Source organism: Octodon degus, unplaced genomic scaffold (assembly GCF_000260255.1).
Source record: "Octodon degus isolate 3935 unplaced genomic scaffold, OctDeg1.0 scaffold00003, whole genome shotgun sequence".
Classification (NCBI taxonomy): Eukaryota; Metazoa; Chordata; class Mammalia; order Rodentia; family Octodontidae; genus Octodon; species Octodon degus.
In genome coordinates, this window is record NW_004524579.1 from 26,312,070 (window position 1) to 26,327,176 (window position 15,107).

The 15,107-nt window shown below is 41.0% G+C and overlaps 1 protein-coding gene and 1 pseudogene across 3 annotated transcripts in view; both read right to left on the reverse strand.

Moving 5' to 3' along the window:
- Dym (dymeclin) overlaps nt 1-15,107 on the reverse strand; it is a 543,161-nt gene that overhangs the window by 429,035 nt on the left and 99,019 nt on the right. The gene's annotated exons all lie outside the window — the stretch shown is intronic.
- LOC101574548 lies at nt 10,472-11,461 on the reverse strand (annotated as a pseudogene).

Here is a 15,107-nt window from a genome sequence, read left to right on the forward strand (position 1 = left end):
TTTCTGAGGTGCTGGGGCATGCAGTACTGTGTTTCATCCTTTGACTTTCAGCCTATGAATGTCTTTATGAGTTAAATGTGTTTCTTGTATACAGCATATTCTTGGATTTTGTTTCCTAATCCACTGTGCCAGTCTATTCCTATTAATTGGTGAATTGAGTCCATTTACATTGATGGTTAGAATTGAGATGTATTGACTTGTGACTGACATGTTATTTACCTGTTGTCGCTTACTCCATTTTCTCCTGTGTTTATTTGCTTGCCCTATTTAGTTGGTTGCTTCTGATCTCATTCATGGAGTTCTGATCATTTTGGTCCCTCTGTAGAACATCTTTCAGTAGCCTGTGTAGGGTTAACATTGTCATCATGAAATTCTTTAGTTGTTCTTTGCCATGAACGTATTTCACTTCTCCATCAAACTTGAAAGAGAGTTTTGCAGGGTATAGTAGTCTGGGCTGGAACTGCTTTTCACAGAGGACTTGAAGTACTCTGCTCCATGCTCTTCTTGCCTTCATGGTTTGTGAAGGGACGTTGGCCGTAATTCTGATGGTGCTTCCTTTGAATGTGATCTGTTTCTTTTCTCTCGTGGCTTTCAGTATACTATTTTTGTGCTGAATTTCTGGGATCTTGGCTATTATATGTCTCGGTGTGTTTTTAATTCGGTTGAGGTTACCTGGCGTTCTCTATGCTTCGGTTACCTGAATGTCAGATTGTTTCCTCATATTTGGGAAATTTTCTGCTATTACTTCTGCCCATATTTTTTAAATGTCATTTGTATTGACTCCTTCTTTCTTATTGATGCCTATTAGTCTCACATTGTTCATCTTTGTATCATCTTGCAGGTGATGGATTATTCTTTCCTGCATCCTAATTGTTTTTAAGAGATTCTTTCTTACCTTTTCACTAGCTGCACCAGCGTCTTCAAGATCTGAAACTCTGTCTTCACTTTCACTCAAACGGTTTTGCAAGCTTGTGACTGAGATTTTAATTTCCTCTATATCTCTTTGATTCTGCTTCATGCGATTTATTTCTTTCCTGTATTGCTCATTCAAGGAATCTGTCATTTTCTAATCTCCTCTATTTTTTATCAATGTCTTCGTTAGAAGCAGTTATACATTCTTTTACTGCAGTGTTTTTTTCAGATTGGGTTTCCTCCCTATGTTTCTGTAGTTGATTCTTTACTTCAGATGCTATGAGTTCAGAGAATTATTTTTTTCTTTCAGAAAAGAATTCCGCTCTGAGTTCTTCTATAACTTTCTGCTGTTGCTTATTTACTATTGAGGCTATTAATTCGTACATTTGAGCTGAGCTAGTAGAAACAAATTCTACTCTGAGTTCCTCTATGACTTTCTGCTGTTGCTTATTTACTATCGACGCTATTAATTCATACATTTCAGCGAGCTAGTGTCCTCTGCACTTGTTCTGGGTGGCACTGGGTTTCCTCCATATGTTTCTGCATTTGATTCTTTACTGCAGATGCTATTAATTCAGGGATTTCTTTTTTCATTTCCAATCTGAGTTCCTCTGTACCTTTCTGCAGTGATTCTTTATTTCAGAAGCTGTTGATTCATTGCTTTCAGCTGTGTGACTCCCAATTTGCTCTGTGTTAGTGTCCTCTGCACTTGTTTCGGGTGGGCTTGGGTTCTGAGATTGCATCTTGCTCCTTCTCCTTGTCATTTTGTGTAGCACTGTCTTCTGACCTTTGTTATAGAGTTTTGGTGCAGTTATAACCTTAGCACCTACTGAAGTTCAGGTGCAGATCTATAAAGTTTGGATTTATCCAGCTGTGCCTGGCTTGGGTCTGGCTGCTCTGCTCAGATCCTTCCTGCTGCTGCCCTTGGGGGTGAACCTGTTGTGTCCCTCTGGCAAGATGTTCTACTCCTGGACTAGCTGTGTGGCTCTGTTCCCTATACTCTCTGGAGGGATTGCAGCTGCACAGTTTCATCCCAGGCCTGTATGCCAGGCTGAGCTGAGTCTGGAGGGGACAAGGTGGAGTAGGGGGGAGAGCCAGCCCTCCCACACACTCAGTGGGCCTGGACTAGGACTGGATCTGGGGCTTCCTAACGTGACAGAAATTCCTACTCTGTGTGCGGGTTGTGGGGGGGGTACCACGGAATGATGGGGGGCATCCCAAGAGGGTGAAAGAGGGTGTTACCCACACTGCCACTGGGCTGGGACCAGTAGGTCATGCCAGCACAGGGTAGCCGGAAGCTCTCCCACACACTCACCAGGCCTGGGCTAGGACTGTATCTGGGGCTTCCCAGAACACGGCAGAAATTTCTACTGGGCAGGTGGGGTAGGGTAGGTGCTGCGGAGTGGTGGGGGCATTCCAAGGGGGTAGAAGAGGGTCTTACCCACACCGTGCCTGGGCTGGGACCAGTAGGTCTCGCCGGCGCAGCGTAGCCGGAAGCTCTCCCACACACTCACTGAGCCTGGGCTAAGACTGAGTCTCCACAAATTTCTTCTTAAATGACTTCTTTTATGTCTCACAAATTAGCTGCCTTTCTCAGTTGTTTTAACATTGGCGCTCCATTTCCCTACCACAGTAAGCCCACAAACCTGCAAGCAGCAGCTTCCACTGGAAACCTCTGGGTGAGTCATTGAGGTCATCCAAATGTCCTTCCTTGCTTTGGTTCACTGTCTCTAGAAGAGTACCCTCTAATCTGGTGAGGATCTTGGTGCCAGCACTCTGGCAGCCAAGTCAAGATCCCTCACTCTCCCTCCCTCCAGGCCTTTCCCTAACTCTGCTCTTGGCAAGCCCAGCAGAGGGTACCCCAGGAGGCTGAGGGCTATGCAAGACAGACTCAGCATTAATCTGGGGCGGTATAGTGTCCTAACTGCAAGGCCAAGGAAAGAATCTTAGCTTTTATTTGCTCTTTCAAGTGCTTCTCTGCCTTTAGGGACAGACACTTGGCACTTTAAATTTCCAAGCTTTCCTAGGGCTGTGGGGCAAGCACTAGTTTTTCTCAGGGTTTCTTCAATCCTGAAGGCATTTAGCTTTCACCTTTCACCAGTTAAACTATTCATTACTCAATTTTCCAACTTCCAAAATGTTAACATTGTGTTCCACTTTGGTTTCCTTTAAACTAATAAATTCATGGATTTTAAAAGTCTCTTTACTAGTATCTTGCTGGAGTTTCAGGAGAAAACAAAAATAAGCACGCATATTTAACCTACTATGCCTGAAAGCAAATATTATAAAATGAATTATTTTTTAAAAATTTTATAAATTTAGGTTGAACTATTCTATGTCAAAGAAATGCAGTTAAGCCTTTTACCAGGTTCTCCCACTCTGTTCTCCCCATTTCTAGGTATACGATCCAACCTCTTCCTCACAGTACTTCTATATGCTCCTCTTCCCAGCACCTTCTACTTCCCTGGACCTTCCTTTCAATTTTCCCCTTGTTGCTTCTACCTTCAGTCCTTCAATCTCCAAAAGGCTTCCTCTCACTTAAAAGTAAACAAAAAAAAGGAAACTTACTGCCTTCTAGTAGCAGCAGTATGATGGAGTAGCTACTCCAGTGAACGTTCCTGTATAAAACAACTGATTCTTGGCTAATGTGTGACACATTTTTAAAAAATATTTTTTTTATTTTTTAGGGAAGGGTCTACAGGGTGTTCAGGGTCTCACTACTAGATCAGACTCATTGTGATCCGCCTATCTACAGCCTCCCAAGAGGTGGGATTACAGGCGCGCCACCATGCCCAGTCTCAACTGTTATCTCAGCATGCCACCACGGGGTGGAGCGGGCACAGCAGGCCCAGGGATTGAACTCCCTACCCCTGTGTCTGCCTAAGCAGGCACTTTAAGCCGCTGAGCTATTTGGCTGGCCCCTACTTAGGTATCTTTCTATTTATATATTCAGCATGCACTTGTGTACCCATTTCCCCTATTGGGAAATGTCCATTGAGCATCAAGTCCTGTGCCAGTTGCTAAGAATAAAGATGATTACAACCAAGCCCTTACTAAGCTTGCGGGCACTTTAATCGATTGAGCTATTTGGCCAGCCCTTATAACACTTTTTCATGTACAATGGACCTGGAGTACAACCAAACTCCTGTATGAACAACTTGGGTTACAACCTGTGCTTTCGGTTTAACTTAAACCAAAGTCCAGGATTACAACCAGAATGCTGGCTGCTTCTGTGGTCATAAACAAAGACTCTCGATGTCAGAAAAATACATATGAGCACACACAATCATCATTCTGAGTCCAGGTGCACATGTTTGTGGACATGATTTTGGTCAGTGTTTCAACTAACCACTATGATTACTGCTATCAAATGGACCCCCCCAAAGCTAGAGAAGCAAATGAAGAAAGAGAAGGTAAAGAAAATTATCACAATTGAAAAGATGAAGGAAATTATGGAGAAATAAGAGAGGCACTTGTGCGACCAATCTCACTAATGTGTACAGTATGTCCAAATCCATCATCTTGACATTCTTACAGAGAAAAGATTCGTATAAGGAAGCTAATGTAGAGAAGCCTCAGCCTTCAACTGACCCTGTAGTTGATGACACTGTCACTATGGCATAGACCAGTGCAGGTAGACAGCGGTGATGTTGAGGAACTGACAGAGGAACACTCAGATCAACTGCATACAAAGGAACTTAAGGAACTTCTGGCTGAGCCAAACAGAATGGCAGCTGAGGAGCTTTCTGAAGGAGGGGGAGTACCACAATCAGTGCAGCAAAGTTCTACTTCTGAAATAAAATCCTGAAGAAAGGACACAACTACAAATATTTGTAGAAGACTCACACACAGAGAGAAAAAGCCTATCACTAAATTCACCTGCTTAATGACAATATCATATCATTCCACCAAATAGTGCTAAAGACAGAAAGACAACCTTAGACTAGTTTTTCATTTTGAAAATGTTGACACCGAGTGAGACAGAAAAAGGTCCTAGTGGGCTTCTCAGAGACTCCCTAGGAGAGAAAGGACACGAGAAATCCAGATTCCTCATCTTATGGAAGGGGACTCTCTTGCCAAACAATGGCCACCTTCCATTTCACCCCCGCTACCGGCAGGCCAAAGATGTCAACTTGAATGGTGCATCCAGTATAAAACTGTTGTTTCCAGTAAACTAAGTACATTTTATAACTTAAAAAAAAAAAATCAGGGGCTGGGGAGATGGCTCAGTGGAATAAGTGCTTCCCTGGCAAGCGCAAGGGCCTGAGTTTAATCCCTGGTTCCGCCAAAAAAAAAAAAATCATTCATTCATTTATTTATGTATTTATTTGTTTGGTATAGGGTCTCACTACACAGTTCAGACTTGTAGTGATCCTCCTGTCTCAGCCTCCCCAGCACTGGGATTATAGGCATGTACCACCACACCTAGTTTCAGTGGCCAGCTCAGCATCTGAACCTGGCACAGCATGCAACACCAGAGACTGAACTGAGATCCTTGTGCTTACCAGGCAGGCACTTAGACCACTAAGCTATCTCCCCAGCTCATTTTATAACTTTTAGGTGAATATACTATGAAGGAAAATTTACTAATGTTTCTGGCAAATCATGCTTAGTATGCAGCCTTTTATTATGAAAATGTTAAAGGTAGCATTGGGAGGTTCAGAATTGAACAGGAGTATTTCCATTCTTTCTTATGGGATAGTCCTGACTTAAGACCAACTTGAGTTACAACCAGCCCTTGCAAACAAATTGAATTCCTAAGTCAAGGCTTCACTGTACTGACAGGCTACCCAGATGTAGAGATCTCTAAGGACCTCAACACCATTACCAAAAAAAACCAAACACAGGCAAATAAACTCACTTGAATCCAGAGTAAAATGATACAGAGCAAGCAAACTGCAAAACAGTGTGATGTTAAGATAGTACCAAAATGAAAGAAGCCTAAAACAGGCAATTAAATCCTCCAGTATTGACAAGGAAGAGAGCCTAAACCTGAGAGCCCATGTTACACCACACACCATAGAAGGAGGCTAAAATGGCATCAGGTATGTAGCCCATGGACCCCTTTAAGCAAATATAAATCTCTCTCTATAGTGGACCTTTTGTATTTGTTTAAGGTCAAACATATACAACCAACATCACAAAATACATAAGGAAACCATCAGAAGTGTTCATAAATACAGACAACAGATTTCAATCCCTAGAGATTTATGGTATTGGACTTATGAGATAAAATGCAAAATAAGTGCATTTTGACAATAATGGGCAAAATATATATTTTAAAAAAAGAAAGGGGCTGGGGATTTGGCTCAGCGGTAGAATGCTTGCCTAGCAAGCTGGAAGCCCTGGTTCGGTCTCGGCACCAAGAACAAAAAATAAACCTCCCCTAAAAAAAATAAATAAACCTCCCCTAAAAAAAAAGAAAGAAAGAAAGAGAAACTCATATTGAAGACAAAAGGAAAGTAGAAGCAATTTTGTAATACTATGCTTCATGTTTTTCCTTAGGGCTGGCTCCATCCCCTTTGACTAACTCTCAAAGGCATGGAGTAGTAAAAAGAGCTATTCTCGTATAATGCTATAAATTCTCTCAACAATCTGCTAGCACATCACACATAGCCCCAGGGAAAATGTTCAAACACAAAATCCTCACAAATTTAGATTATAACCTGAGAGCTTACTGACAGTCACAACACTCTCAAACAGACTGCTCTGCTGTCTGTTTGAAATGCCAGCAATATTCAAGTGATCTCAGCAGTATTAAAATGGAAGGCAATAAATTAAAAATGTTGTATGTTGTAATATGCCAACATACCTAAGATGCCCCAGTTGACTTTGCTCAATTATTGTCAGATGGTTCTCTGCTTATGTAAATTCAGCCATCAAAGAACATACATGACTGTATACTGTATTACCTACCCCTAGGCAGTCTTTCACACACCTTAGATGTTCAGACGTGAGCTGACAAATGGATGTTTTCAAATAATGCATCAACTAGTATTTGTGTAATATTTGTTAGTATTACTCTATTATCATAAGTTGTGAAAACAAATTGATAAAAAATCTAAAAAGGGCTTGATCAGAAAGTAGAACCTTTAGGGCTGGTGAGATGGCTCGGTGGTCTAAAGCACCTACTTAGAACAAGCTAAGCTAAGCAAAACACAGGGACCGTGGTTCAATTCCCCAGCACCACATGCCAGCCAGCCCTGCCCCCTGGTGGGCTGAGCTGGCCACACACACAAAATGAATGAATGAATGAATAAATAAATCAATAATTAAAAAAAAAAAAAAAAGAAAGTAGAACCTTTGAACTAAGAACACAAAGACCAAGACAAAAATAATAGATATGCCAAAACCCAGCAAGCCTTTAACCTTAAGATTTCACTGCATTTATATTTGTGGACCACCAGCATACTCAACAACAAATGAAAAGAACATCATTAAAGAGCATTACAAAACCCCTATAAAAGAGACAAATCAGCCAGCACATGGACAAAACTACCAATTATCAAACCACACAGCACTTTCAGTGTGACAACTATCTTGATAAAGTGCTCTATGGTTGAGAAAATTTTTATACTACCTCTGTCTTTGGTAATCTATGATGTACAACAAAAAGCAATTCTGCTTTCTCCTGAGTTACCAGCTGGTCTCAACAATATCAAAATGGGTTTACTCATAGGTCATAAAAAAATTTAAGATAATTAAATAAAAATTGTTAAAATGGAGAAGGATTATTGGACAGCACTCCAATTGATGGACATAGGGATGGTCAACATTTACTTATTAATAAGGAGCCCCCAATAATCTTCATAGTCTCTTGGAAGACACCCCAGTAATTTGGTCATTGGTTAAAAGATAAAGTTTTTCAAAGAGAAAAATAAAAATAAGGTTTTCTCACAAAGGATGCTCTTGATATTAAATGTACTCATGTCTTCCAAGTGTACAATATTCTACAATGTAAATTTTCTCTCAGATTTAAACATATGCTTTTCTCTTATGTTCCAGATATTTAAAATAAGAGAGGTTAGGGCCAGGGATATAGTTCAGCAGCATAAGCACCTCCCTAGAAGCACAAGGTTCTGAGGGATAGATCCCTGGTACCAAAATAAATAAATAAATAAATAAATAAATAAATAAATAAAGTTTCAAAAAGTAAAATAAGAGAGGTTCATATAAAGCCAATATGAGGTCATCAGTCAAATGATAATTTTCTCCAAAAAACTTATGTTGTACGTATTCTGTGTATATTTACAGATATTTAGCTAAAATGGAAATTTCATCATGCTTGTTATACTATACTACTATGTATGACTATTGATGTCAAATGATCTCTGTAAAATTTTATAACTGTTGTCTGTTAACATTCTACAGTGTGCCAGGGATATAGCTCAGCATAAGTACCTGCCTGGCAAGCTTAAGGTCCTGAGTTCAATCTCCAGTACCAAAAAATAAATAGCTCTTTCTGGCTGGAACCATGGAGGTTGCAGAAGAGAAGAAAAAGAAGGTTCCTGCTGTGCCAGAAACCCTTATGAAAAAGCAAAAACATTTCACAGAGCTAAAGATAAAGCACCTGAGAAAGAAGTTTGCCCAGAAGATGCTTTGCAAGGCGAGGAGGAAGCTCATCTATGAAAAAGCCAGGCACTATCATAAGGAGTACAGACAGATGTACAGAACTGAGATCCGAATGGCTAGGATGGTGAGAAAAGCTGGCAACTTCCATGTCCCTGCAGAGCCCAAACTAGCATTTGTCATCCGGATCAGGGTATCAGCGGTGTGAGCCCAAAGGTCCACAAGGTGTTGCAGCTTCTTCACCTTTGCCAAATCTTCGATGGTACCTTCGTTAAGCTCAACAAGGCTTCAATTAACATGCTGAGAATTGTGGAGCCATACATTGCATGGGGGTACCCAAACCTGAAGTCATTGAACGAACTAATATACAAGTGTGGCTACGGCAAAATCAGTAAGAAGCGAATTGCCTTGACAGATAATTCATTGATTGCTCAATGTCTTGGTAAATATGGAATCATCTGCATGGAGGATCTGATTCATGAGATCTATACTGTTGGAAAACAAAGAGGCAAATAATTTCCTGTGGCCATTCAAGTTATCATCTCCTCGAGGTAGAATGAAGAAAAAGACCACCCATTTTGTGGAAGGTGGAGATGCAGGAAATAGGGAAGACCAGATCAACAGGCTTATTAGAAGGATGAACTAAGGTATCTACCATGGTGTTTTTATGATTTGGTCAGTTAATAAAGTATCTGCTTCCAAATAAATAAATAAATAAATAAATAAATAAATAAATAAATATCCTACAGTGATTTAACTATGGTTGGTTAAAAAAAAAAAATCATACTTCTCTGGTTACACTTTATATTTCAAGGTACGTAACACTCAGATAAAATTTTTATAATTACATGCACTGCTCTCAACTAAGTAGCAATTGTTATTAATTCCTATCTGCTCCTGACATTCATGCCAAGCTTAAAGACTGATCTCAGCCCTCAAACCCCACTCAGAAAACTTAATCTGGCTTTTAGTGTCTTCGACAATAGAGACAAAAATTAACTATACACAAGTGCAAGTTTTAGGACTGTGACACTCAGTACTCTCACCAAAGCAGGACTTTGGCAAGGTAATGCTAAGCCAAAACAATGCTGCCACCTGAGTTCCTCTTGGACCACGTTTCAAACATGACAAAGAAGGACACTAGGCAAGAGCCTGCCCCAACCTGCAGCTACCACCAGAACCTGGCTTTATCTACAAGCTCAAGAGTCACTGGAAATACGACTGTCCTGTCCACCAGAAAGCAGGTACATCAACCAATTCCCAACACTCACAGGCGAACTCACTGCAGCCAGAATCATCAAAAGTTGACCTGCTTGGTCTTGCCACTGGAATGACAGGCTTGGGGTGCAAGGCCCCCCATCAAAGTATCTTTGTCAGAGCTCCAAATCTTGCTAAACATCTCAAGTAGGACACTCTTCTTGTTGACACAGAGGTCACTTACATTCTTCCTGAGTTTTCATGTCACTGTGTTAGATCTACAGTCTCCACAGTAGGAGTTGATGGCTGACCTACATGACCCCTTCAAGTAGGGCCCATTCTCTGCCAACTGTTTCCTAGACACTGTTTTTATTCATTATTTCCCTTGATTGCAACCTGCCCCACATCATTCATGGGGAGAAATCTCCAAAAGCTCCACTTGTCTTTCACCTCTCCCCAGAGTGCTTGTCCTATGTACCCAACCTCCGTGTGCAGGCAGCTCCTCCCTACCTCTTCCCTGGGCATTCAAAAAAAAAAAAAAAAAAAAAAAAAATCCTCCTCTTCTCTTATCGACCACATACTCTGGGACAATTCCAGTCCTACTCATGCCACCCATGCTACCCCTGCACTAGTTTGCCTCAGGGCTCCCTTAGCCTTCCCTTGTGTTCCCCAACATCCAATAGCACCTAAACATCAACACAGAATAGGGGCAAATGGGCTTTTAATTTTTTTAATCATGCTCTATTATCTTTAATTAAACAGAGACCTTTATAACTTGTCACTAGAAATCATTTCATCCACTGCTCTGTTTGGCTGCCAGCCTCTTATCTCTCTCTTCAGTAATTGTAAGGCAGATTCCCTTTCCTCATGGAAAAGAAATCCACGGCTTGCTGCCTTTGCCAAGGACAAAGATGTTGGGAGAACCAGGTGGCAAAGCTGTTGCCATTGGCATCTTTCACACAAACTATATCAAAAGATCCAGGGTGCTTCTCTCTGTTGGTGATCATTCCAATTCTTCCCAAGTTAGCATCTCCAGTCACCATACACAGGTTAACAGTGTCAAACTTCAGTTCTTTTTTTTTTTTTTTCCAGAACCAGGGATTGAACTCAGGACCTTGCACTTGCCAGGGAAGCGCTTATTCCACTGAGCCATCTCCCCGGCCCCTAGATTTTGTTCAATTCTTTTTTTTTTTTTTCCAGAACCAGGGATTGAACTCAGGACCTTGCACTTGCCAGGGAAGCGCTTAACAGTGTCAAACTTGATGAAATCAGTGATCTTGCCAGATGCCAGATCAATCTGGATGGTGTCACTGACCTTGATGAGAGGGTCAGGGTAGCGAATGGCGTGACCATTGTGGGTCACCAGATGAAGGATCCCTTTTGTGCCCACAAAGATCTTCCTCACTTCACATAACCTGTACTTGACTTCCGCAGGGTTAATTTGATGAACAGCAATGTGACCTTTGGTGTCGTAGATCAGAAAGAAATGCTCTCTTGCCTTGTCAATGCTGGTGATATTCATAAAGCCAACAGGACAGGTTATATTAGTTCGGACTTTGCTGTTGAGCTTAATGAAGCACTGCATGCAAATCTTACTTACTTCATCTCCTGTTAGAGCACACTTGAGTCTGTTCCTTGGGAACTAGATGATGACAGGCAGACATTCTCTCAGCTTATGGGGACTGGTGGATGGTCAAGGAGCAAATACAGTGGTCAATTTATCCAGCATCCAATGCTTTGGAGCTGCTATTCACTTCAGATGTTTCTTGGGACCACGAGCCATAGCTGAGCTCTAGCCAACTTTAACATCCTCACTCCTGGCCGCGTGGATTAGTGTAGCACCCTAGCCGCAAATGGGCTTTTAAAGGCCTCACCTTACCAAACTTGTCCTGGAGCTGCACCTGCCTTGGCCTCAGTTCTCTCCTTTGGCTCTAACTAGCCTCAGGGAACTCCCCAGGTCACCCAGCTTCATAAGTTCATTCAAGTTCATGTATGGGAGATCTTTTCTACTTCACAATTTCCATTTCTGATAATCTTCCTCCCAGCGCTGACTATATTCCTCTTTTATCCTTCCTCTGGTACCTGCTGTGACAACACACAGACACCTGCCTCCCACAACCAATAGGTACCACCCAATTGGCACCATCTATATTTCCGGGAGGTTTAAAATATCTTAAATATGTCCTCTAAGCCTACAGCATTAGATCCTACATGGACAGGCTCCCACCTAGACATATTCTTAACAGCAACAGCAGTAAAAATCACCTGCCTGCCCTGCTGGTTTCACATCACCCAAGCCAAGTGGTATCCAGAAGACTCAACTCTACCTGACAACTCCGCTCTTCCTGATCCTGAGCCTGTTACATGAGCAGTCTTCACAACTCCTGCTGCCTACACATCACTGTCTGTATGTCTTCACCTAACTAAGGGTTCAGAATCCCCAGGATGACTTGCAGGTACCACACAAAGTTTCTTCAAAAACTCCAAGATGACTTTCAGGTGCTATACAAGGTTTCTTCAAAAACCCCAAGGACCATCCAAATAGCTCAGCAGATTAAAGTGCCTGTTTAGGCAGACGCAGCGATTTGGGTCTTCAGCCTGTTGTGCCAGCCCTGCCCCCAGGGTGCGCTGAGACGGGGCAATTGAGACTGGGCATGGTGGTGTGCACCTGTAAGTAATCCCAGCTCTTTGGGAGGCTGAACACAGGTAGATCACTGAGTCCAATCTAGTAGTAAGACCCTGTTTACCCTTATTTAAAAAAAAAAAAAAATACCCAGGATGCAAGCTTTCACTGATGATGAACTTCTTGTCCTGGCTGAAACACCTGACACTAGCTTCTACATGGGCATGAACCATCATCCTGTCAATCTCACCCCCAAAACAATGCTCTCATTGAGCAAGAAGCAGTCTAAGAGATTCACCACCCCTTCATAACAACTAAAAGACAGGAATGATAGGTTCTGGCCCACGTACAAACTGCTAAGTTACCATGGCCCTGATTCAACATGGCTAACTCTTCCAAATCAACAGCTTATCTTCCTAATGACCACTTCCTCCTTCTTCCCCACTCCAGCCCTGAATACAACTTTTTACTTTTCCGATGCACACAAGGGAGCCTTCAATTAGCTCCTTGTGTGTCACTGAGCCTGCCCCTCAAAGTGCCCCTAGCAAAAGTCCAGAAAGTCTCATCCTCCCTGTCTCAGGTCAGAGGATCTGCCCATCTCTTGCCTTTGGTCCTCTCCATGTCTTCAGAGTTAATAAAGACCCCCCCCCATTAAAAAAAAAAGCCATCCTTGTCAAGTTGGGCAAAAGTGAGTGATACACTGCTAAAAAGAGTATACACAGATGTTTGGCCTCACAATAAAGATAATATCTCTCAAGTACACCAATTCAGTGGCAAGCAATGAAAAATATTTTTATGATAAAAATGACACATTCCAAATATAAAATACCTATATTTTTTTAGGATAGAAAAGTGTCAAGTTTGCAAGATTGGTTGACTGTGCTCCTAAGTCCTGTGGGATGGGGATAACCTTCACTTCATTCTTTTAAATTTTTATATATTTATTTATTTATTTATTTTGTGTGTGTGTGGCCAGCTCAGCCCACCAGGGGGCGGGGCTGACTGACATGTGGTGCTGGGGGATTGAACCGCCATCAGTGTGCTTCGCTTAGCTTAGCTTGTTCTAAATAGGTGCTTTAGACCACTGAGCCATCTCGCCAGCCCCTTCACTTCATTCTTACTGTTAGAACTTTATAGAAAGGTACACAACTCATCAAGGTAGAATTATTTTGGGTACTACTAGTACCATAAATAGACTAGCATTAACAAAAAATAATATATTCAAGTCACAATTCTGATTAAAAGCTCTCTTTAAATAGTATACATTTAAGAAATATACAAGGTTAATAATCACAATAGCAAAGTAAGCAGATTCATCTCTTAAAACTCAAAGTACAAACACATGCTCTGAAAATCAATGCTGAATGACAAACAGTAATTGTGCAAGATAAACTAGTTGACTTAAATAAATTCTACATAACTCTCACAAACATCCCCTCATAGAATACACAAGTTCATAAGATTCAAGAAATCAAAATTCTATAGAACCTCTCACTTCCAAGTTAATTTCCTAAAAAAAATCATTATCATATACATAATCATTACACAAAAATCAATAGTATTCCAATATACCAATTATGAAAAGAAATTAGGAGAAAAGTTTCAAATGCCATAGTGATTAGAAGCAGAACTTTCAAACTACCAATATGTAAGCCTAAGCAATAATTAGATATGCCAAAACATCAACTCTTTAACTTTAAAATGATATTCACCAATAATAAACTCATCAAGAAAGTAGCTTCAGGAAAAAAAAAAAAAAAAGAATCTTAAATACTTAGGAATCAACCTTAATCAAACAGGTGAAAGATCTCTCTAATGAAAATTACAGAATTCTGAAAAAATTGAAAGTGACATTAGAAAATTGGAAAGGCATCCCTTGTTCATAAACTGGCAGATTACAATACTATCAATATGATTAAAATGCCCACGTTGACAAAAGCGATATACAGATTTAATGCAATCACTATTAAAATATGAACAATATTCTTCATCAAACTAGAAAAAAAGTTACTAAAATTTGTATGGAATCAGACAAGATCCAGAATAGCCAAAGCAATCTTGGGCTAAAAAACAGCAAAGTTGGAGGCATAACAACAAAAGGTTCTAAGTTATTACTACAAAGTTATTGCAACAAAAACAAGTGGCTCAAGAACAGACACATAGACCAATGGAACAGAACAGAAGACACAGAAACAAACTTATATGCATATAATGATCTGATTTTTTGACAAAAAACATGTTGAATAAAAGACAGTCTCTTTAACAAAGTGCCGGGAAATCTGGGTATCTATTTGCAAAACACTGAAACTGCATCCCGCTCACCTTGTACTAACGTCGAACAGAAACTTTGCAATTGCTAAACTACAACACAGAGGAAACACCTAAAGTGACAAGAACAGTCAAAGACTTCCTAAATAAAACTCAAGAGCACAGAAAATATCATTAAAAAGTTTCTGCACAGCAAAGGAGACAACCCAGTGAAAAGACAACCTATAGAATAGGTGAACATTTTTATTTCTCTTCTATTAGAAGGCAAATACCTAAAATATTTAAAGTAACTAAAAATAATTAAGCCTCAAAAAACAAATGACTCAGGGCGGCGACCTGGCGCGGCGGTCTCGGCGCCGGGCTGTGGAGCGCGAGGTCGGCGGTTCGCACCCCCGTCCCGACTCTTTCTCTTTGGGCTGGTGAGATGGCTCAGTGGTCTAAAGCACCTACTTAGAACAAGCTTAGCAAAGCACAGGGACCGCAGTTCAATCCCCCAGCACCACATACCAGCCAGCCCCGCCCCCTGGTGGGCTGAGCT